The following is a 24,223-nucleotide window of genomic DNA, read 5'->3' as shown; positions in this document are numbered from 1 at the left end:
TAAATGCTGATTTTGTTTCTTTGTATGAGATGCCTATTTCAACAGAATTATAAAGCTATATTGCTTGCCAAATATCCTATAGAATTTGTCATGTTCGCTGAAAATTTGGCATTTGGTAACTGGCAAATGAATCGTCTATTGCCTGGTACAAAATTAATCATCAATAAGTTGAAACTGGAGCAAAATGAAATCTACTCCATCAAATGGTACAATTTTGACTTCAATTTGTGTGTTGGATGTGGATTTGCAACAGAGTCCAAATGAAAGCTACCAACATTGCCTTAGAGCTTTGATTAATGGCTCAATTGTTTAAAAGATGGAAAAATATAATGGATCATCTGATATTTGAAAGTAGAAATTCAGTTAACATTCTGAGTGAAACCATTCAACATATTGCATCTTGATTTTATTAAAATCTCCACCCTATTGAGCTAATTTGTGTTTATCATACTAAGAATGGTGAGATGCTGCAAAAGTTTTATTGTCGTATAAATAAAAATGAAATACACCAAATTCAGAGTGGGGCAAAAATAACTTGTGTGGGAGGGGGATCTCCGCTGAATTAATTATGTTGATTGTTGCAAATGGTGCAAATCATGGATTCGTGATCCATTTGCTGTGCCTTTATTTTCATTTCCAAATAAGAGTGATTTCTGAATGTGATTGGTATCTGGTCAAATGAGGGGGTTGTTCTATTTTTGCAGTGGGAGTTGGACATCTGATACATTAGGAGAAGAATTATAAAGTAAACCATAAAGCAGCAGCACACTGCATTTGTGTGTGTGTGTGTGTGTGTGTGGGAGTGGGGGGGGGGGGGTAGAAATGTTGCATTTGTTTTCTTTGAACCAGTAGAATAGCAGAAATGGTTATTTAAACTCGACAGCCTCTGTGCAATGCATCATTACATTGTAATTGCGTAAAAATGCAAAGTGTGGGGGAAGGAAAAAGAAATAAAAACTGGGAAATCAAATCAAACTTGCAGCTGGAGGTAAGAGTGAACAGACAATAGGGATAGGATCAAGTAGCATCATTCAAACTGAATTCCACTTAAATAAATGGAATAGACAAAATGACATAGCTTGTCTAAATTGTTTTCTTTTGGGATGGTGGTGCTTAGTGTTCACATAAGGAATTTAGCAGTTGAGTTTAACCAGGCAGTTGTTTTGTGCAAGTAAATAGGTGTCTTTTGTGCTTCTCTTCCAAAGCTAATAAAAGCCTATGGCATTTAAAACAAAATTGTATATAATTATGTATTGCAGATCTTTATATATAAAAGCTTCATTTCGAAGTAAATTTCTGTTAAATCTTAAGCTGCAACTGAGGAAGCTTTTGTTAATAAAGAAAAACTGCACCGTGTGGTTAATTTTCCACATGTGAATATGAGCAGTATCTTTGGCTGTGTTTGTGATCGGGAATTGCAGCCAAATATAAGTTTGTCTGCATGTGGATTCCCAGCAGGGGTCACTGGTTAGCCACAAGGAATGGTCGCATGTTTAGTTGCTTCTATTTCATCCAGGGGGGGTGGGTGGGTGGGTGGGTGCTAAGGACTGTTATCATACGTGATAAGCAGTCTAGATAAGGACCAATTCACCACGGTTCAAACTTGGCTTACTCTGCAGTAACTTAGCATCACAAGATGCAATTCATTTTCGCTGACGAGCTATTGCAATGTACCAAATCAATTATTGCACTTTTCAAGAAATGGTGTAATATTGCTGTTGCAATGAATCTTCTTGTTCAATATATTAACGAGCAGGTTATAATTGTAAATGATTTTCTCGGTTATACAGCCTGGTTGATGGTGTTTGTTTTCAATGTAGGTTGGTATCTACTTGATGTACCTTTAGTGCGGTGTTTGAAATTTGGGTCTCTCCTGCCGACAGCTTGAGGATACTGGTTTAATTTCAACTTTCAATGTTGTTAGATAAATATTTTACGAAACACAAAATGTTTGAAGTACTCAAGCCAGGCAGCATCTCTGAAGAGAGAAATATAATTAACATTTTGGGTAAATGACCTTGTAGTAGAATGGGAAATGTTCAAAGTTGCAGAGAAAGTGATGGGAAGGAGGCAGGGAGGAGTGGGTTAAAGGTAAGGTTTGGATGAGAGGACACGAGACTGAATGAAAAATTGATGTGGAGCTTTTTGCCGGAAGGTGGTGAAGGTTTGTGAATAATAAAAGGTGCTCCTTGTACCTTTTGGGGCAAATTGGAGAAGATGAATGAAATCTGAAGGAGGAGGAAAACACTGAGTGCTGAAAAAATTGGGATGCAAGCTGGAAACTTCATATTATATGAAATAGCTGAGTCAGGAAGATTAATGTGCCTCATCGGAAGATATGTGCTATTTCTCAAGCTTGAGTTGATCTTTGTTGAAATAGTGTAGGAGATCGAAAAAATACTAGTAGCATGAAAAAGTGAAGTGAAGGGCAACTTGAAGCTTGCTCAAGTGAATGGAAGATGATATTGGAAAGAGGAAGAACTAAGTTTTATTGGGTTCATATATAGGCAATAAGAGTTAGGAAGCAATGGGGTGCAAAACGGAATTGAATTGCAGGTCACTTTTAACCTAATTCGATGGGGAGCAGGAGGATATGGCCAGTGATGTTTGGGCGGGGAGTACAGCTGGTAGGAGAGGGGATGGTCAGCTGCAGGAGGTACCCCTGGGGAATAGCGGGAAATGTGGATGGGCGAAGAGAGGAACTCGGCGTGTAAGGGAGGAGATGGCTGGAGGCCCACAATTGCCTGGGACCTGCCTGGTCTTAAGACCTGGAACGTGGACTTTAGAAATGGGCGCCAAAACATGGTACTTCTTGCAAGCGGGCTCAGGAGACTATTTCTGTACCCTTGCTAATCGGGGAACCGGGGTATGGAAATATTGTACTTGACTGTAAGGAAAATTATTTCACTGTGTTAGCACAGCGCATGTGACAACAAAAACACTTGAATCATTGCTGTATATAAAAACTGCACCATTCTTTCAAGTTTCTGGCACAATTTAAATGATTTATCATCTTTTGAATTCCTTGATTAGGTCAATGTTTGAGAGGAAGGCAATTGACTGATTAAAAAAAAACACTATTTCGGGATAGACTTCAACATGACCATGGTCAACATAATGCTGATGCCTGCTACGTTTGAGCTACAGGATTAATACGACCAGTTGCAGGTATACTGATATGTCTTGTTGCAGGTATTTTTAGCATTTGCAATGGAAACAAAGTATTGAGTTAATATTTGTGCCATCTGTTTGTTTGGACGAAATGAGTTGAACTTCACTCGGAGTAATTATTGAATTAATCACATTCTCACCAAATCCTGACAGTTCCCCCTTCTTGCCTTCAATACTGAATGAGATTAATGTTGAGATACTAGATTCTTGAAATTTCAAAACCATTAATAAATTTGGCTGTCAATGACTTGTTGAAAGTAAAGCATAATCGAGGGAAAGAATGTTAGAGTTCCACGTCTTTGGTACCCTAGTAAGTCCTTGAAGACGGAATTGGTGAGTACTTGAAAGCAGAAGACCAGTGACGAGAACTGTAAATGCATGCTGACTTTTAGTTTTTAATGGTTAGAAAGGAATTAAGTTTTGCACTACCACCTTCAACATGGAATGAACAATCTGGGTAATAATTACCGGTAAGTCTTATTCCTTTCTAATTGGCTGGTGCAGTAATGATTTACAAGGAGGTTGCCTGGACTTGAATGGCTGAGTAATAGGAAGAGGTTGGGCTGCCAGGGACTTTATTCCTTGGAGTAATGGGCCTGTCCCATGCAGTCGCAACATGATCGCGGGTGGTTCCCGGGGAGTCGCCTTCAAGGTCGTGAGGAGTTGCCGCATTCTGGGAAATAGGCGAGGCCTCATTATGGTCGGCGTGAATTTTTTAACATGTTGAAAACTTAGCGGAGACTAGAATGACGCCGCAATGGAGAGTAGCGAGAATTCTCGAGCCATAGGTGGGTCACCCGGAGGTCCTAGTGGGTTGCCAGGAGGTCGAAGGTTCTCGTAGATTGTAGACGGTGCTGACCGGTGAATTTCATTGGCTCATTGGGGGAAAAAAAGGTAAGCAGTAGTTTTCAGAATCAAGGATAACCGACCAGGAATGTTAAATGCCACCGAACTTCTCAGCTGTGTGTCTCTAGCTCCTTAAAAGTTCTCTCCACTCCTTCTCCCCCTCTCCCCCCTCTTTTAAAGGACTTACCGTACACTGTGCTTTAGCCATCTTTTTACAGCGCCAACCTTCCTGTTCACCGCGGTGTGTGTCTGTTTCACCTTGGCTTTGCACCGTGTGAATTTTTTAGACAGCGCTCCCCCCGCTTGCCCTGTCTCCTGCCTGTATAACGGGCTGGTGAAGGAAACTATGTGTTTGTGTGTGTGTGTGGGTGCGCGCGTGTGTTCCACTCTGACAGTCGCCGTTCCAGTTGCCACTTTTTCAGGCGACTGCCGGCAACTTGACAGTCGCCGGCAGTCCGCTGAAAAATCTCCTAAGTGGGACAGGCCCATAAAGCAGCCTGAGGAGTAATCATGTAGAGGTGTATAAAATCAAGAGGGGCACAGAAAAGGTGGATGTACAGGATAGTGTATCAAGAATAGTAGAGCATAGGTTTAAGGTGATAGGAGAATGCTTCAGTGGGAACACGAGGGGCAATTTTTTCACCCCGTAGGTGCTACATATATGGAACAAGATTTATTTGAAACATTATGATTTATCAAGGTTACTTTTTAAAAACATGTTTTAATCTGGCTGTCAAGTGGTTTGGTTGATGTATTCAACCTCCCCCCCCCCCCTGAATTTCTTAAAGTGAAAATTGGACTTGGTTATCCGAATCTGTGTTGAGTTTGGAAGATGAAATAACTATTTAGAAATCAATCTGATTGTTTTGCGGCACTTATGGAAAATATTTACACTTTCTAGGAATTTTAAATTTGCAGATCCTGAAATGTCTTGAATGACATCAAACTTTACACCTAGAGTCACACCAATATTCATGTTAATAATTTTTGCAGGAAGATGCAACAAAAAAGTGTCAAGTGGTGTGCCACATTCCTTCTTCAAGTTGTCCTTTGCAAAGAATCAAAGCCGCTGTTAATGCAAATTAGATACGGATTACTTTATATGTATTTGTGGAACTAGTTCAATAGTTAATACATAATCTTAATTCTTTAAACTTTAGTGCAGATAATAGAGTATATATTTAAGTTTTCATTTGGAAGATATCACAAGATGTAATTTTAAAGTTAAATTGAATTGGAAGTTGAACAGTGTATTCGTATAGAGAAAAAAATTGGTTTTACAAAAATAGCCAAGTCACAAATGCCTGAATTTCCACAATCTTTCGTAGTAAATTTATCCATTATATCATTCTTGTGTTTTGATGAAGATTTACAGTAGTTCGTAGCTGTTGAAGGATCTCTGCCGGGGTCTGGTGCTGTTGGGACAGGAGATCCTTCTGCTTATGCTTATTAAACTTGGGCTTATGCAGAGTCAACAGACCTCACCCTCTGCACCTAGGAGTTATGCATGGAAACATACTGAGGCAGATAAGTTTTTGGTAGCACAAGGATGTAAGAGCAGGAGTATGTCACGTGGCCACTCAAGCCTGTGCCGCCATTCAATATGATCATGGTTGATCAGCTCCAGGCTTATCTCCCCTGTGCCATTTCCCAAATCTTTCCAAATGTATCTACCTTGCCTTTTATATTTTTTACATCCATGGGCTGTACTTCACAACACATGCTTCCTTAAGCAAGAACCATATCCCTGTACTAACAAACTGCTAATAGAAATCTTTAGATACCATCAAAAGATCAGTAACTAAAAATAGCTTCAAAGTAGAACAAACTAAGAATCAATTAAAATACTAAGGAATAATCAAACAGATTTAGGTTTGAAAAATACACATTTACCTCTTTTATCTTCAGGGCAATTCCATAATTGCTTGGAATGACCTTGGATAGAGACCAGCAATATCTGTCTCACTGAAAACATCCCAGACTTACCTTTGTCTAGGACTTTGTTGAACTGAACTCTAGTTGTTCCCTTTGGAAATGTTCGTTATAGTTGGTGTGATTTGACACACCAGTAGCACGGCCTGGTCTTGTTAAAATTCCTATTGTGGACAGTATGAGAAAGCGTGGCAACATTTTGATTCAGTTATACTATTTTTCATTGTGATTAAATGCATATTTTAATACCAAATATATGCATAGTTTGAGTGCAGGTTTCTCCTGTTTTCATAGATAATGGAACGTTGTGCCAATGCGGTCTTTTACTGTATACAATTTTTTTAAAAGTGAACCTTTTAGGGGAGATAGTTGGGAATGTAGCTTTGTCTCATCTTTGTCTTGCTTTGTGATTTTCTTTTTAAGCACGGCAATATATGAGCAGAACTATCGCTGGGAAGGGACTGATTCACTCTCTCCATGGCTCTGTTTTAATGCTGCCATGTTCTCAAATATTGATATTTTATGTATGTTTTAACTTGGGTTGGCTTTCTAAAACAGATTCTTGTTCTCATGCATGACAGCTGTACCCCGTGCAGTGTCTGGCCATTAAATGATGTGAATAATCCACAGCGGATCAGCTGTCGTAAACAGCATGCATTTGATCTTCGGTCTGTGGTTGTCTATTAATGAGTCCTGACAACGACCAATGAGTAGGTTCATTGCAGCATTCAATGGGATTTTGGCGGGGCTGACCCAAATCCTGTGGAGGGTAAAGTATTGTTTCAAGTGACCTAGAGATGGATGATTTGGCCATACACAAATTAAAGAATCAGCATGTGTATTGTATAGGAGGTCATCTTTATTGTTGGCTATATATTTATTAATATTGGAGTCCTGGAAAATAAGATACATCTCTTATGCCCTATTTAAATGTCAACAATTATATCACAACGTCTTTGCCCTTTGATAAATTGACATGTTAAATATGATGTACATTAATGGATTTAATAAACAATGCTCGGGGGACGGCATCTTCTGAAGAGATTTTCTCGTTTAGCTACAGCGCATAACTCCTCGAGGAAGTAGAGAAAAACAATAGTAAGGTAACTGTTACCTCTTTCAGACAATCTATAGGATTTCCCTTAATGCTGTCTTTCCAAAAATGTTTCTCCGGTTCACTGTGATCAAATAACCTCATTATCTCACTATTTATTTTCTTGGTGTAAGCTCAAGTGTTTTGTGAAGGTGCTGGGTTTTATAGGGGTGTTCCACATATTTGAGCTTATATATTTTCTGCCCAGAGATGATGAGGATCTCAGTCTATGGCAGTAAATGCAAGTCTGATGTCTATTCTGTTCAATATACAAATCCTCATGGCCTTTCTAGCAATGTACACTAGAAAGTGGAAACTCATTTTAAAATCAAGTTTCCAAAATGCTTAGTCTTGCAATTAACATTGTGTGTGGGAGAATAATTGAGTGCACAACAGGCTTTTGCACTATCTTGCTTTTTTACTATGGTTGCTGATTTGTTCTTTGTTTGGCATATGTGATATGAAGGAAGTCATGTTGCCCATCGTATGGGGAAAAGTGCAAGAGTGTAGGATGTTCTCTCCCATTTATAGAGAGTAGTTAACTCGTGGGCTTGATCGGAGTAGAAATTTGTCTTCATGGAAGAACTGCTAAACTGGATGTCAGTGTTGCAGTTAATGCCACATGTTAAGTACAAATGATCAAAGACATCAGGTCAATGAAAAGGGATCATGAATAATTTGCAGGTTAGTTTTTGATTATGGTTGTGATGTATGGTCCAGGTAGGATTATAATTTGAGCTTCTGGATGACTTCCAAGTTTAAAAAGGGTATGGTTAACCAGGGGCTCATGGTTCACTTCAAGCCTTCTGATTTACCTGGACTTTCCCAGAAACAAAGGCTTTAGTAGCCATAGTTTGTGTGTGGCAGCATTGACAAAATGAAGAGGGAATGCAGAGCAAGACAAACTGTTAAGTAGGGGGAGGTGAAAAATGTTCTCGGCAGGAGGGTGTACCTTTCAATGGTAATCTTTGGAACTCATTGCCATTGAGGGTTGTGGGGGCCAAGTCAGTTATCCTTCACGTCCTTCGCCTCTTTAAGTCTGGGCTCCAGGCGTTCCTTCACTTTGGCAATCGAGCGAATTTTAAGGCAGAGATAGACAAGTTCTTGATTAGAACGGGTGTCAAGGGTTATGGGGAGAGGGCAGGAAAATGGGATTAGGTGGCAGAGATCAGTCATGATTGAATGGCGGAGTAGACGCGATGGGCCGAATGGCCTAATTCTACTCCAATAACGTGAACTTGTGAATGATTGATGGAGCAATTATTGCACTTCCAATTTATGAGCCACGTGTGATTCAATAAGTATCCTCTCGCTTAAATATGCCACATCCTCCAGCCATACGAGGTTCACTCGGCCAGTGAATATTGAGGTGATGGTTGCCATTAACCTTTGTGTTGGTTTTTTCCCAAGCAGGTGGACATGCCTGCAAAATATCCTAGTTAGTCATGGAATGTTGCCGTAGGGAGGTTGTAGACTATTAAGTTATGTAGGTTAGTTGTTTAGCTTAACAGTTGCTATCCAGTTCTGAAAATGAATTATGAGTTGAATATTACTGACAGAATGTTGGGGATATTTTAATGAAACTAGTTGGCAAGGTGCCTGTGTTTTATTGAATGTGTTAATAAATGATTGTAGGTAAACAATGCTGGAGAAACTCAGTGGGTGAGGCAGCATCTATGGAGCGAAGGAATAGGTGACATTTCGGGTTGAGTCCCTTCTTCAGACTGATGTGGGGGAGCGGGGGAAGAAGAAAGGAAGAGGCGGATACAGTGGGCTGTGGGAGAGCTGGGGAGGGGAAGGAGGGAGAAAGCAGGGACTACCTGAAATTGGAGAAGTCAATGGTCATACCGCTAAACTACCCAAGCGAAATATGAGGTGCTGTTCCTCCAATTTACGGTGGGCCTCACTCTGGCCGTGGAGGAGGCCCAGGACAGAAAGGTGGGATTCGGAATGGGAGGGGGAGTTGAAGTGCTGAGCCACCGGGAAATCAGGTTGGTTATTGTGAACGGAGCGGAGGTGTTGGGCGAAGAGATCGCCAAGCCTGCGCTTGGTCTCACCGACGTAGATCAGCTGACACCTGGAACAGCGGATGCAATAAATGAGGTTGGAGGAGGTGCAGGTGAATCTCTGTTGCAGCTTGAAAGACTGCTTGGGTCCTTGGATGTGTCCTTGAGGGGGGAGATAAAGTGACAAGTGTAGCATTTTCTGCGGTTGCAAGGGAAAGTGCCAGGAGAGGAGGTGGTTTGGGTGGGAAGGGAAGAATTGACCAGGGAGTTACGAAGGGAAGAGGTCTCTGCGGAAAGTCGACAGGGGAGGAGATGGGAAGATGTGGCCAGTCGTGGGATCCTGTTGGAGGTGACGAAAATGTCGGAGGATTATCTGTTGTATGTGACAGCTGGTAGGGTGGAAGGTGAGGACAAGGGGGACTCTGTCCTTGTTTCGGGTGGGTGTGATGGGGAGTGAGAGTGGAGCTACGGGATCTAGAAGAGACCATGGTGAGAGCCTCATCTATAGTCGAAGCGGGGAACCCCCGTTCCCTAAAGAATAAGGTTTGGAACGCCTCATCCTGGGTGCCTATGTGGCGTAGACAGGAATTGGAGGTAGGGGATAGACCTTACAGGAAGCAGGGTGGGAAGAAGCGTAGTCCAGATAGCCATGGGAGTCAGTCGGATTGTAGTAGATGTCAGTCAGTAGTCTGTTACCTGCATTGGAGAATAGCTGTGGTACACAATCCAGGGCAAAACATGTCTGTTTTTTTTTGTGTGCAGTTTTAGCTGAATTCCATTAGAACAGGATGATAATGTCACAATTACTGCAGTGCCCCTGGGTTAGCATGGGAAAGCTAGATACCCCCTGCACAATGGGGAGCCTGGCAGAGATGGCTTGGATGTGTAGAACCTGGGGCCGTATAGCCTGCAGGTGCTCCTTATTGAGACTTGTACATTAATATAATTATTGGCATAAGTAGCTGTGGGTCGTATTGTCTGCGCAATCATTTTGCAGCAAGCTGGCACTGGCTTCAGGAAAATCAGAAAAAAGTGCAAGTTATGGAAAAACAATTTTCTTTTGGGTGATGAAATCAAAATATCTGCTGCTAATAACTATGAAAGCTGGCTTGAAGTTGGAATTCTCTCATTCAGTGGACTTATTTAGAGACTTTGGTGCTGCAGGACCTTCTCACTGAGGAGTCGATTTAGTGGGCTGCTCATTGGCATTCCCTTGAATTGATCACAATTGGCAGCTTTTCATTTATGCTACAAACACTAACAAGCTGGATCTTACTGTCCCCCTGCCTAGAATCTCTACCTGTAGGTTCCCCTGCCGATGCTTAGCTATTCAGATGAGGGCAGCTGATTTTCTTGCTCATTTTAAAGCACCCAGGAGTCATGCAGCAAAGGGGCTTAAAGTGTTGATACGAGGAAGCTCTGATGGTCAATCCTTGCCTCCAGCCACTCTGAATGCAAGTTGTGTTTTTCAAAAACTTTTAAAACCTTGTAGAAATTTGGAGAGACTTGAAACAATTGAATAAAAATTCTGAATTTTAAAAGGTAATGGAAAAACTACTTTAGAAACTGTTTAAAGGGGAATTCTATCATGGAATTCGTCCGATTTTGAGTTAACCATTTACACAAACGGGGTTTAACTAATGCAAACTCATTTTTATTTGGCTTTTGTCTACTAATGTGAAATTCCACAATCCTCATTGAAAGTCGTAAAGTCTTGAAGTTTGTGCCAGGTCTTACCTGGCATGGTATATGAGAAGGAATTTTTTCCCCACACCAATGTAATGCTGCGAGTTTCACCAAGACTCTTATGAGAGTTCAGCAGTAGATCACACTGGCAGGTTCAGTGTCCTGAATCTGATGGGCAAATCGGGAACTTTTAAATTCACTGATTTGTAGCTGATGTATATAAGTGGCTCTATAGCCACTGCTGTGAAGCCACCTGGGTACAGTTCTAATCAGCTTGATTCTGACATTCTTTCCCATTCTCGTTTCTAGTTCTTGCATTCTAATATTTCATCTTTACTTTGTTACCATATAATCTGCTGAAATGCTTCGTATATTTTTAAAGTACAATGCAATTGTCACAAAAGAGAAGTGTGCAGATGCAAAAAAAAAATTTAAATTGTCAGGAAACATCTGTTGAAAGAAATAACACTGGTAAGATCTCTAGTCACTGATTTAAAAAAAAAAATTTATTGCAGCTTTTTGCATAGTAATTTTTATTTTCTTCCTGCATTTTGCCTCAAATGGCCTTTTGGCTATTTAGGCGGGTATCAACTCATTCAAAGTGTTTGATAATGAAAGGAGACAAAAGTGCTGGAGAAAATCAGCAGGTGCTGCAGCATCTATGAAGCGAAGGAAATGGGCAACGTTTCGGGCCAAAACCCTTCTTCAGACTGATAATGTTTGACAATGAGTTGATTGGACTTCAAATCCTTCCTCCATGCCTTTCTCATAATGCTTCTCAAATATCTTTTTCTGACCAGAAAATAATCTCAAAAATGTGGGCATCTGTTTCCTTTAAAAATAAAAAAAATAATTAAAAAATGGAAACAAAACCTGTTCAGCACTCTCAACAGTATTCTTGGGGAGAGAAACAGACAACTTTTCGGTTTGCAACCCTTAATCAGATGTTCTATTGAGACGAGCTTGGTCGTTTGCAGAGGAGGGTTGGACTGGAGGGAAGAGGATATCTGTGTTTACTAGAGTCATCAAGATAACAAATACTTTTTTACAAGTGCAGTTGGAGATAATAGAAAAGAAAAGAGAAGCATAATTGAAACAGTTACAACCACATTTGTGGAGAGAGATAAATAAATATAGTGGTTATCGGAAATTGTTACATTTCCCAAAGTTTTCAACATCCACCAACTGAAGAAGAGGTTCTTGATCTTACATTAAAATAAAATGGGAGTGGGATGAATGGATGCTGAGGGATAGTCATATGAAACGTGGTCACCTCATTTGCATTTGGCTTTCCAATGTTGAGGAATTGCTGATGAGCAGTGTGTGTGGTAGACAAGACTCTAAATGAAATCCAAACTGCAGATGTTGGAAACCAGAAATGACAGAGGATCTCCAACCTGAAATGTTGTCTCTGTTTCTCTTCCCACAGATGTGCCCTGACCTGCTGAGCTTATCTGGCAATTTGTGTTTTTATTTTGACACTACATTGGAAAATTGCTGCTTTGCCTGGCAAAACTGATTGAGTCGCTAGACGGTGGGCAGAAAATGGATAAAATGGCACGTGTTCCATGATTGTTGTGGGAATTGCTCTGAGAGGGGGAGCAGTTGCTTGAGAGGAAAGAATGTACCGAGCAGGGAGTCATGGAACGTACGGTCCCTTTGTAAAGCTGAAAGGGTAGAATAGGGTAAACGCGGTCTACTGGTGGGATTCTGTTGGAGTTGCTGGAGATGATCCGTATTCTGGGCTGAGAGCAGAAGAGCAAGAAATGGAGGAGGCACAATTAAGAACCTTGTTAATGATGGAAAGCCACGGAAGATATTTTGAACACAAATGTGGAAAGTCTTGTCATCAGAGCATCTATATTACTAAAAGTCTGATCTTGGCCGCTTTTGGCCCACTGTGCTACAATTTCCGAGAGAACTCCACCACCAATGGCCATCATTTTTGGCCACCTCGCTCAGAGCCCCCCTCCGCATTTCTGGACCAGAGGATTTTTCCCATCGATGAAAAATCAGAAAGATATTAATGTTTTTTAAAAATTCTCCATTCTCTCTGCTGCCCCCGCTGGCGGCAGGAGGAGGGACTATAAAGCCCGGAAGTGTAGTGCCTCACTCAGCCTCGGCCAGATCCAGGAAGCGAGAGGGTCACGGCTCTCTGAGCTGCGAATAACACTGAACGCACGTCTACTCCACGGTGAGTCCCCTCGATGCGGCTGTAAAGTGGCTGCAGCCCAATTGTTTGCCTCGCCTTTTTAACAAGTTTGTGGTCACAAAATGAATTTTGGTTTTTAATTTTGGTTGTCAGGTGGCTGCAGCCCAATTGTTTGCCTCGCCTTTTTAAAAAGTTTGTGTTCACAAAATGAATTTTGGTTGTCAGGTGGCTGCAGCTCAATTGTTTGCCTTGGTTTGGCTTTTAAAATTGTTGCAACAGTTGGATGCCAGCCCAAGAATCCATTTGGCCCACAATGTCTATACTAGCCCTCTGTAATCCAGTACCTTTGGCCCGCAACACCCATACTAGCGCAACAGACAACCCCCCCCCCCCCCCCCCCCCCCCCACTGGCGAGCAATATTGGAATTGGTGGAGAAGTGGAATATTGTGTTGGTGACCAACCCTCCCATGTGATGCTGGGACCCAACGGGTCCCACTTAGTCTAGTATATTATGGAGATGGTGAAACCGGGAGAATGGGATGTAGACATTGTAGACGATATTGATATATTTATCACTAATTTCCCCTGACATAAGGAGGCATGTTAAGAGCCAATTGCACTGGTGGCTCTGGAGTTGCATAAAGATCCGACTGAGTGAGGATGGCAGATTTCCTCCCCTGGAAATCATTGGTAAGCTGGTTCATTTCTTACGACAAACCATCAATTTCACACTTACTTAAACTTCCAAGGTATTAATATATTTACAAAATTAAAATTCAACTATTTGATTATTGTTTCTGGATCAATGGTGCAGTACAGGCAGTTCTGCTATTAGACAATAGTCATGTTCCTGAAAATCCTCATGTTTTAGAAAATCGCAATATAAACGCAATTGTGTCAATGCGGAAAAGGGGGCCAGAGAATCTCAGTCTCGCAATAACAAAGTTATTTCTCCCACAGGATTTTCAAAACTAAATTGTTTAAGAAGGAACTGCAGATGCTGGAAAATCGAAGGTACACAAAAAAACTGGAGAAACTCAGCGGGTGCAGCAGCATCCATGAAGCGAAGGAAAAAGGCAATGTTTCGGGCCGAAACCCTTCTTCAGATTGAAGAACCCGCTGAGTTTCTCCAGCTTTTTTGTGTACTTTCAAAACTAAAGGTCTCTTTAATAGCTATGTTTATTTTTGTTACTGCAAACTAAAAATACAAAACACTGTATGTTACATTGTTTCATAAAACATTATTGTACAAGTACAATGAAAACGATTGCTAGTTCATTTCAATGGCTACCTGTGGTGAAACTGACAAACTGTGTTTGTTTTCAAGAGACAACGGTGTCTTGCTACTAAGGGGTTGTTACATTAAAACAGTTTCCTTTAATTCAATTATTTTTGTTTTTTTTTAAGTACTGTAATTCTCTAGTTTTAGATTGAAATCCCATTTTCACCAATTTGGCCTGTAAATTACAACTGGTGTTCTCTAATTGTATTATATCCAATATAGATAGTTATGAAAAGGTATTTTTAGCAGAACTACCTTTACCCCAGCAGCTAGTCCAGTAACTTATCCAGCAAGTTTAAATGGTGCTTTGCAGAGTCTCACTTAGTCTTGCACCTTATCCTCATCGACTTCCTATTTATTTGAAAAGAACTCCACATGTTGCCTGACCGAAGTCTTATGCATCTGCAACGTGACATTCCACTTTAAATGCCCCAAGTGATGAAAGCAATCATGCTACATTCTGTCGCTACCACAGTGGCACAATGGTGAAGAGGTAGAGCTGCTGTTACTGTGCCAGAAACCCGGGTTTGATCCTGACTACAGATGCTGTCTGTGTGGAGTTTGTACTTTCTCCCTGTGACCACATGGGTTTTCTTTGGGTTCTCTGGTTTCCTCCCAAATTCTAAAGATGATCAGGTTTGTAGGCTAATTGGCTTCTGTAGATTGTCCCTAGTGTGCAGGATGATCATTGGTTGGCGTGGATTTAGTGGGCCGAAAGGCCTGTTACCACGTTGTATCTCTAAACTAAACACTTTCAGTTGTTATTGCGCTCCATAATCCTTCTGTGCATCAATGGTCCTAAGTGCCTTGCCATTTACTGTATTTGCAAAATGTTCAGATTAACCTCTATCTGCCACTTCTTTGTCCATATTTCTAGCTGATCTATATCCTGCTGTATATTTTGACAACCTTCTTTGTATTGTCTGCAAACTTACCAATCAGCCCAGCTATTTTCATCTAGATAATTTGACATTGGTCACAAAGAACTGAAGTGCCAGCACTTTTCCCTGTGGAACACCACTAGTCATAGATATCTATTTAAAATGACACCCCTTGATCAATAGCCTCTGTAGTGCCAACTTTGATATATATAACTCAGCTGGAGGAAACATTCCCCCTATCCTGTTGCCAAGCTCCGTAAGGATTTGAAGTTTCAATGGGATTCCCGCCTCATTCTTCTGAACTTTAGACAATTTGCATGTGAGTCACTGTGGTGAATCTCTTTAAAACAACTGTAGATTATGAAGGTTACACAAAAAAGCTGGAGAAACTCAGCGGGTGCAGCAGCATCTATGGAGCGAAGGAAATAGGCAACGTTTCGGGCCGAAACCCTTCTTCAGACTGATCGGAGGCGGGTGAAGGTAGATTATGAAGTTGGGCTGTCAACCTTTAGTAATTGCGTCATGCAGTACCTGAGTAGATTAAATATCTTGTGTGTCTGTTTTTTTACTAGTTATGCCAATCGAGCCCTGAGATTAGTTATATTGTGCTAGAAACGAGGAACTCCAAAAAAAGACACAAAGTGCCATGGTAACACATTGGATCAGGCAGTATCTTTGGAGAACATGGATAGATGACTTTTTGGGTTGGGACCCTTCTTCAAACATTGTGGGGGGAGGTGTAGAAAACTGAAAGAGGACAGGCAGGGCAAAGCTTGCCAGCTGTTACAGGTGTGGTAGGGTTTTGATAGTCAGATGGTTGAACAAAGGTGAGAGATGGAAAGACAAAAGGTGTGAGGGAAAAAGATTGAAGACTTGCGAGTTATGGAGCTAGAGAAAGAAATGTAGGTGGAAAGGGAGGGCGAGGGGAGAAACCGGTGTGAGGTAGGGCACAGGACAGAGGGCGGGAGTAGAGGGGAGAGAAGATAGTTTGTAGTTACCCATAATTGAAGAATTCAATGTTCGGACCATTGGGTTGTAAGGTATCCATGCAGAATATGAGGTGTTGTTTATCCAGTTTGCATAAGGCCTCACTCTGGCAATGGACAAAGCCTAGGTCAGAAAAGGCACTATGGGAATGGGAAGAGGAGTAAAAATGTTAGCAACCAGGAAACCTAGAAGGTCTTGGTGGACCGAATGCAAAATGGTCATCGGATCTACACTTGTGTCTGCCTGGTTTTACTAGTTATGTCATTCAATACCTGTTCAGTTTAGTTATTCCTTTTTCAGTACCTCTACAAATATTCTACATTGTACTGCTGCCGGGAACCTGCATAGGTGCTGCAATAGCAGGAGGCATAGATAACTAATGCAATCAGATTGCAGTATCACAGAGTGATGGCTGAATGTTTCCTCTGTATTTTGTTCCGATTATTCTTTGTATTCAACAAACCTTTTTTAAAGCCCTATGTGAGGCTGTTTATTTTTTGGATTTTCCTTACTTCCCCTGACATCATGAATGGCAGCATTTAGCCTGAACAAGCAATGTTAGCGCAGAAATGCAGAAACTGGGAGTGTCCGTGTACCGAAATGAAGAATGTTTCTGATATTTACTGTGTGTGTGTCTTTGAAACTGAGTTCAATCCTATGCGAAGCTGCCACCTACATGTTCTTTTTTACAGCTGAATGAATAATGAAAAGGACCAGAAGCCTTGGTCATAGTGCCCTGCTTCTAGCTGGCGGAGGCTGAAGCCAATATGGATTTAACAGATGGAACCCTCCTGGCCTGTAGGGCTAAGCCCACATGATTCATTCACACAGTGAGCCATGGGGAAAATTTCTGTCTTGGCATAATGGTTTTTAGTTGTGACAGTCCATTATGTGGGAAGGCTCAGATTGCATGCCCCTGTCATTATTATGCTCACATGATTGAAAGTTCATCTGCTGTAAATAGCTGAAGCATAAATTTCTAGTTTCCGTCCAAAAGACATCAAAAAAAATCTTTCTTTCTTTATACTGGATTAGTGAATATCAACTCTTTTCAAAGGTTTTTTTTTTAAAAAAGGTGTACCTAATCTAACCTGCTGTGGGAATCTTGTTCATATTCTCCATCTCTGGATATTTGTGTCTTGAGGATTGGACAGCTATTTTCTCCCATTTTGGTTGTCATTAATGTTTGCTGTACTACAGAATATAATGCTTCGAGGCAATGGAACCAAATGAATATATTTATGGGCTCAAAATGCTGCTTGTTTAACCTTAATTAGCAGTACACACTGCTCTACATGCAGTTCGCAAACTGATTAGTGGTTGTGTTTTTGATTAAGACATTTTTCTTTCCTCTCCCTCCCCCCTATTTCACCAACCAGTTTCAGGCAGATTTATGCAGATTAATTAGCACGTCTGTCAGCCATTTGGGACTTAAAACAGAATGGCCCGTTAAATTTTCCAAAGACCAATCTAATTTCACAATTTAAATTTCAAGTCGTGTCAAGTTGTGATTATTGTCATGTGCACAGGCAGGGTGAGGTACAGGTACAATGAAAATCAGCCTTGCAGCAGCAGCATCACAGGCACAAAGACTCAGACAACACACATTGTACATAAATTAAACACCATGCACTCTTTCAATTATTAACTTGAAATTAAATATACCATATAGCCGCTTGAATCTTAGAAGTAGCTTTGAGTTCAATGGTATGCAGACATGTTTACCATTTAGATTTGTGTCAGACAAAAATTAGTGGATGGAAAGCGTTTCACAAAGGAAGCTGTGCTGAAAGCTCATCAATAAAGATGGTTGGCAGATATTTGTGCTGAGCAGTATATGCGTGGCATTGTTATGAAGCACAGCTATATCAATAAATAAAAACTATTGGGCAATAGTCAAGAATCCCTCCAAAAATGTCTCTTTCCCCATCCAATTCGGCAACCCTGTATTCCACTCGCCCCTCTGTCCCCAATTAAACCATGTTAACGCCTAATTAAAATTGTGAAAAGCGGGCCTGATTTTGCTTTGTGTTTTGCTCTTTTGTTTGGTCTTCCTATTAATCCTTATTCTTTTCCTCGTTTATCACCCACAGTTTCCCATAGATTTGCATTCTGACCCACTCTCCTTCATTTCAAGGGAAAGGAGTTCTTTGTTTCCTTTTGCTCTGTGTTATCTTTCTCTGTTTCTTTGGTATTGTTTTGATATCGTAATTTCTTTGTATGCAATTCTCTGCCTGCCTTTTCTATCCGTTTAATTCCCTCTGCATGGAATCATCCTCTTATACATTTTGCATGCTCCCCATCACAAACATTTAAGGAATTATTTTCCTCTTGCATGGAGAAAATAGTTTCTCAATTTACTACTCCCTCCATGTCTCTCCATCCTTCTCTGTCCCTGCCTCCCTCTGCCTCTTCCTCCATCGCTCTGTCTCTCCCCTCTCTGTCTCACCCTCTCTGTCTCTCCAATCCCCACTGTCTCTCCAATCCCCAGTCTCTCCAATCCCCACTGTCTCTCCGGGGATCATGACAGAAGCCTCCTCGTGGTGATCCCCAGAAATCACGACGCGATGCACTCTGTGACGCATCGGGCGACAATTCTGTTAACATGTTGGACAACGACAGAAGCCAACAGCGAGCTACATCGTCTGACACACGAGCAAACAAACTGTCTCTCCCTCCCCCTCTGTCTCTCTCCCTCCCCGTCTGCCTCTCTCCCCCCCCCCCCCCCCCCCCCCCCCCCCCCTCACTATCCCAGTTTTCTATGATAGTCATTCAGTTCCTCTGCCGCAAATCTGTAATTTTGGTCAGTGTTGCAGGAATAGAGAAAAGTGTGTATACGTTAATCATATTATTTGGAGTCATACAGCATGGAAACGGGCCGTTTGTTCCACTGGGTCCATGCTGGCCAAGATTTCCCATCTACACTAGTCCCACCTGCCAGCGTTTGGTCCATATCCCTCTAAACCTTTCCTCTTACTGTGCCTATCAGAGCGTGATATTTTTGAGTACCTTCTTATTCTAAGATCAAATGTTAAGATCGACATTTGGGATTTGGAAATGCAAGGAATAATCAAAGATGCCAACACAATCTTACTGAAAGCAAAAATGGACACAAAATGCTGGAGTAACTCAGCGGACAGGCAGCATCTCTGGAGAGAAGGAATGGGTGATGTTTCGTGTCGAGACCTTTCAGACTGTCAAACTTCAAACAGAACAGTCTGAAGAAGGGTCTCGACCTGAAACGTTACTCATTCCTTCTCCCCAGCGATGCTGCCTGTCCCGCTGAGTTACTCCAGCATTTTCTGTCTATCTTCAATTTAAACCAGCATCTGCAGTTCCTACACTTACTGATAGCAATTTTTTTTTGTTTTTTTAAGTGCTTCTTGGCACCCTGCTTCACTGACCTGAGACATGGACTTGAGTATAACTGTGCTGTTAATGGGAGCTGTGCAGACAGGAAAGCATTCAATTAGGAGAAGAAAAGGCAACAGATTTTTTCAAGTTTTCATTGCTTGTGTGATTTCTGGTGGTTGCCTATTCTTGAGTGAATAATGTATTTGCAATGAAGTATCTACCATCGTGGTTACTCTTCCAATTTTCTGCAAGTGAAAATTAACCTAAGATAAAAGATTCTGGGATATGAGTGGTACATTTGCAAACTGTCACCATGTCCCCGTGCTTCCATTATTTAAATAGATATAAATGTTTAAATAAATTTATGAAATTACATGCTTGTTCATGAAGCTCTTCCTCCCTCTTTATCAGCAATGTTTTCTAACTGAAGGCTGGTTCGAGGAAATCAGTTACAAGACCAATTAAGAATGAAACATATTGGTAAAGTTGTGGGTTTTCAGAGAGGGATCTGAATGATTTGAGTGCATCATTTTGCACCATTACAACATTGACCAAAGTGTGATTTTTGTTCTCTTTCCTTATCATTCATTAGTGTGTCTTATTGCATTGTATCCTGTACTCTGACAAAGAAGCTTTCTGCTTGTTCTCTTTATTAAGTGAAATGGAACACAGTAGAATCGTTCTGAGAGCTGGATATTTCCGCAGCTAGTTTAGCTCTCACATAATAATATTGGTAAATCTTCCCAAGTGCGACTTTCCTCCCCCCCAGTATCATTGGGACTCACGGTAGAAACAGAAATAGAAGATAATCAATTTTTAACTCGCTGTTCATTATTTTAGAGTGATATTCTGCAGTCTTAGATGAGTGTACATTTGTTCTGCCAAACAAGAAAACCCATGTAACAGTAAAACATAAATCTGTACATAAACCTCTAGCTGTGCAGGCTTCTCCAGTTCATTTATGTTCATTTTAGTGTATGTGTGCTCAAAACCAAAAGACAGAAGCTTAATATTAAGAAGTTTCCAAGAAAGGTTGGAGATCAGAATATGTTTTTAATTCCCAAGCATTAGCAAAGAAAGGAGTAAGTACTCTGTAAACATTAACAAGACCAGGCATTTTATTCCATAGAGAGGGAGTTTGATTCCATGGAACTTCTCTGAGGTGGTCCCAGGATGAGATGAATCATTTGCGGAAGAAACTATGGCAGGTATCAGGATGTTGTTGAATGTTGGGGTTGAAGGATACTGTGTAAGGAATAGAAACACAGGAAAAAGAAAAGAATAAAATCTGAAACCAAAACAGAAAATGCTGAAACTCTCAACAAATTAAATCCATGGTGAATTTTACAGAGCTGCCTCTGCAGAATTTGAAAAAGATAAGATAAATAGAGTATATTTTTATTTTTGTGCCTTGTTCTATAAGTTGGCGTTGGCGCCCAACTACATTGGTTTTTGTTATTCAAGAATACAACGAAAGGTGTTTAGCCACTGCTGAAGACCAAGCACAGTGAGGGCTCACTACAATGCTGCTGATGCACAACCATCCAGTCTGTGCAAGGAACAAACTTGTTATGTGCAGTGGAATTCACTGTTTTCATGCTTTCTTTTCTCAGCAGTGTAATTGCTATTTTCCTGCTCTTTGAATTGTGGTATGGAATAAATTGGTGACCAACATTTGACTGGTTTGACATGCAGGAAAAAACTAAGCATTAAGAAACTACTAAAGTGGTGAAGAGTATTTCGAGTATTACCATCTGAATTGGAACTTAGTGGGCCAGACAACATCCATGAAGGCAGAGGGATGGTGGAGGTTTTGGGTCAAGATCCCATTGACCTGAATCAATGACCATCCTCCTTTAAGTTGGCTTTCACAGCTCTGCCTCCACTGTTGCTCTCTGACCTGCTGAGTTCCTTCAACTTTGTGCCTCAGCTTACAGCATCTGCTGTGTGCTCAAGTGTTTCTTGGTAAAACTCCTGTACCTGTATCTGTGCCAGGGCAGACTTCGCCACTGGGATGTGTGTGGCTGGATTTGGGAGGTTAGGTGATGCAGATGTGATCTTTTCAGCACTTTCCCACAGACCAGCAATGAAACAAACAACACAAGTCAGGCTATCCTCCTTAAATTGGCTTTCATAGCTTTTTAGCCTTTGGTGAAAGATGTGATCAGTCATTTGATGATGGCATTTGATATTTTTAAGTGATCAGCATTCATATGATCATATTTCACACACTGCCAGCATAAGTATCCACAATGGTAACATGTTACCAACTGATATTATATTTTGTTTTGTCATTGGGTAACCGTGAGATAGTGTCTATCTCAAATGGCCAAGCAGAATAAAATCCCATTGCTTTCTAGAACATTTCTATCCATAGTTATTCACCAGATGGCTAGAGGGCCCTTTCCAGTTGCTCCTTATACTTTGTTGTCTACAAAGAAAGGAAAAGGTAGATTCAAGGAATGATAGTTGCAATGTATGATGGGGGGGTGGTGAGCATTTGTTGAGAGTGAAAGGAATGCATGACATTAGATAAAGATGAGCGAGCATATGAGTGACAAGGGGTGGTACAAAAATGGAAGAATTCCTGCAAGATAAAGTTGTGAGAAGTGGAATACTGGAAAAGGCACAAGAAAGCAGATTTAAGTATGCATAGATGTTGTATGCAATATACTATTTATGGTATTTGCCTTTTTTGCCCTGCGTTTAGCATTGACTCCATGAATAAGGCTCTGTTCTGCTGCAACTGATCTCATTGACGTACCCTTGCTGCATCTTCCTTTTGTAGAGAGGGATTTCTCTCCCAGGACCCAAGTAGACCTACACAGCACATCCAAAAAGCCTCACCAAGATGCATCATTTGAACATCTGGAATCCATTTCTCGAATTCCTCTTGTTGTATGTATTCATTGCAAAATGTATTGAATTGGATATTTGGGAACATCCCTTAAACGTCAACTATCCACAGATGCTGGCTGATCTGCTTAGCTCCTCCAGCAACTTGTTTCTTGGCATCAGGTCCCAGCATCTGCAGTCTCTTGTGCCTCCTTAAACTCTGATGTTGACATATTAAATGGACTAGATACTGACCAATGTGTATTTTTATAGGCATTAGCAGCACTCTTGTGTTACTGGATGGCCCTGCAACCATGTCAACTAGACTTGGATTTTGAAAAGATTACAGAACTGGACATCCTTGAGACATTATCAGGCATTAACAACGATAGCCAGTTAACAATTTTGTGGCTCACTCGAACATTATCATTGAGTCATTTTCTTTTCCCCAGTCTCCGTTTTGTGCTCAGAGTAGGAAACAACTTGTTCCTTCCTCTACTTTGCGTAGGACACTAGCCCGGTTAAAATGTTACTGCATTTTTTAGGGATTATGGTGGCAAAATGAGATTATGATCTTACTTATCAAAGGAAACAATTATGGATATAAAAAATATTTTCACATGGTAGGTGGGAGGATCTGGAAGTCACTGAATCTTTGGTTTATTTAAGCAGTGCCTGGATTTATATTTGAGGAACCACGACAACAGGGCTACAGATCAAATGCTGGAGATGGGATTAGATGGCTCTGCTCGTTCTTTAAAACACAGGATGCTGGGTGGATTAGCTTTCCGTGTTGCAACCTTTTAGTGGTGGAGAAGGAGGCTTCTGGGCTGGATGCCATTTCCTCTCTTGTATTTCTATTTCCTGTGCTCCATTGTTCACTCCTCTATCAAATTGGCAAATTTTTCTAAAAACAAAATCAAATAATTGAGATCTTAGTTTGGCAATAACATGTGAGCCTTTAAATTAAATAACAAGAATACCAAGGGGATATCTGTTCAGAAAAGGGAACTTGCTCTTTTACCAGGAAGTTGACACAAGTATGAACTACATGTGATCCCTGAAACAAAATAAGCAATTAGTAAGGATTTATTTATGTTTATTGTGAAATTTGATTAACATTTAAAAAAAAACCCTGCAATTATAGGCACTTTCTGCAGTCAAAATGTCTGATATTTGAAAGATCCATGTTCGATTTCACATTACATTCTCCCCCCCCCCCATCTTTCACAGTTTTTGTTTCCTTGAGTAAGTGACTATAAATATTTCTGGATGATATTTGTGAAAATACTTAGTCGGAATGTGCATACATTTGTAAATGTTTTCTATTACACAAGGTAAAAGTTAAAATGCTGATCTATCTGTATGTCAATGAATGCCAGAATGCAACACTTCTTTTGATGGCTGCAAGAGTTTTTTAAGCATATTTTGTTGGTTTCCTGTATTTTAATTCCTGGGCAGACAAGCAGTCTCTTATGTAAATTTGCACTATATAGAATTTCTTTTAGCAATTGTTTGTTCTGGCAATTTGAGGCAAATCCTTCACAAATGGATAGAGATTTTTTTAAAAATATTATCTCAGTTTAAGTGAAACTCGAAGAGAAGCTAAAGTTGAAATAAATGCTTATCGATTCAGTCGAATCTTAGCAGCTACTTGTGTCAGCTGTTTTGCGGAATAACTCTGATGAAGTATTACATTAATAAAGATGTTTTTCTTCAGATAGGACGTTATCTGATGTAAGCAAATGCCAAAGGGGCTGTTTGGGGGAATGAAAGGGTAGATTTTTTTCATGTCCAGGCCAATGGTTATTCTTCAACTAACATTACCAAAATAATTTCAATCATCTTGTTGTTGACGTGACCTTGCTACGGTGAACTGGTTGCAAGAGAACCAAAATAACTAAATTCCTTCCAAGTTGGATATAGACCTGTCTGGTGTTGGAATCACATGTTATAAAAAGATAGGCAAATGTAGTGTTTTTTTTCTAGATTATATT

At 40.6% G+C, this 24,223-nt stretch overlaps 1 protein-coding gene across 2 annotated transcripts in view; it reads left to right on the top strand.

The window, feature by feature from the left end:
* Positions 1 to 24,223, top strand: part of zswim5 (zinc finger, SWIM-type containing 5) — a 216,825-nt gene that overhangs the window by 5,083 nt on the left and 187,519 nt on the right. Inside the window, exon 2 of one of the 2 annotated variants that reach the window (XM_055641633.1) lies at positions 12,164 to 12,928. The exons of the other annotated variant lie outside the window; for it this stretch is intronic. The gene's annotated coding sequence lies outside the window, so the exon portion shown is untranslated. The remainder of the gene's footprint in view (positions 1 to 12,163; positions 12,929 to 24,223) is intronic. 2 annotated transcript variants of the gene reach the window in all.

Source organism: Leucoraja erinacea, chromosome 10 (genome assembly GCF_028641065.1).
Source record: "Leucoraja erinacea ecotype New England chromosome 10, Leri_hhj_1, whole genome shotgun sequence".
NCBI lineage: Eukaryota > Metazoa > Chordata > Chondrichthyes > Rajiformes > Rajidae > Leucoraja > Leucoraja erinaceus.
The sequence above is the reverse complement of the archived record's forward strand: the minus strand, read 5'-3'. Positions and strand labels throughout refer to the sequence as shown.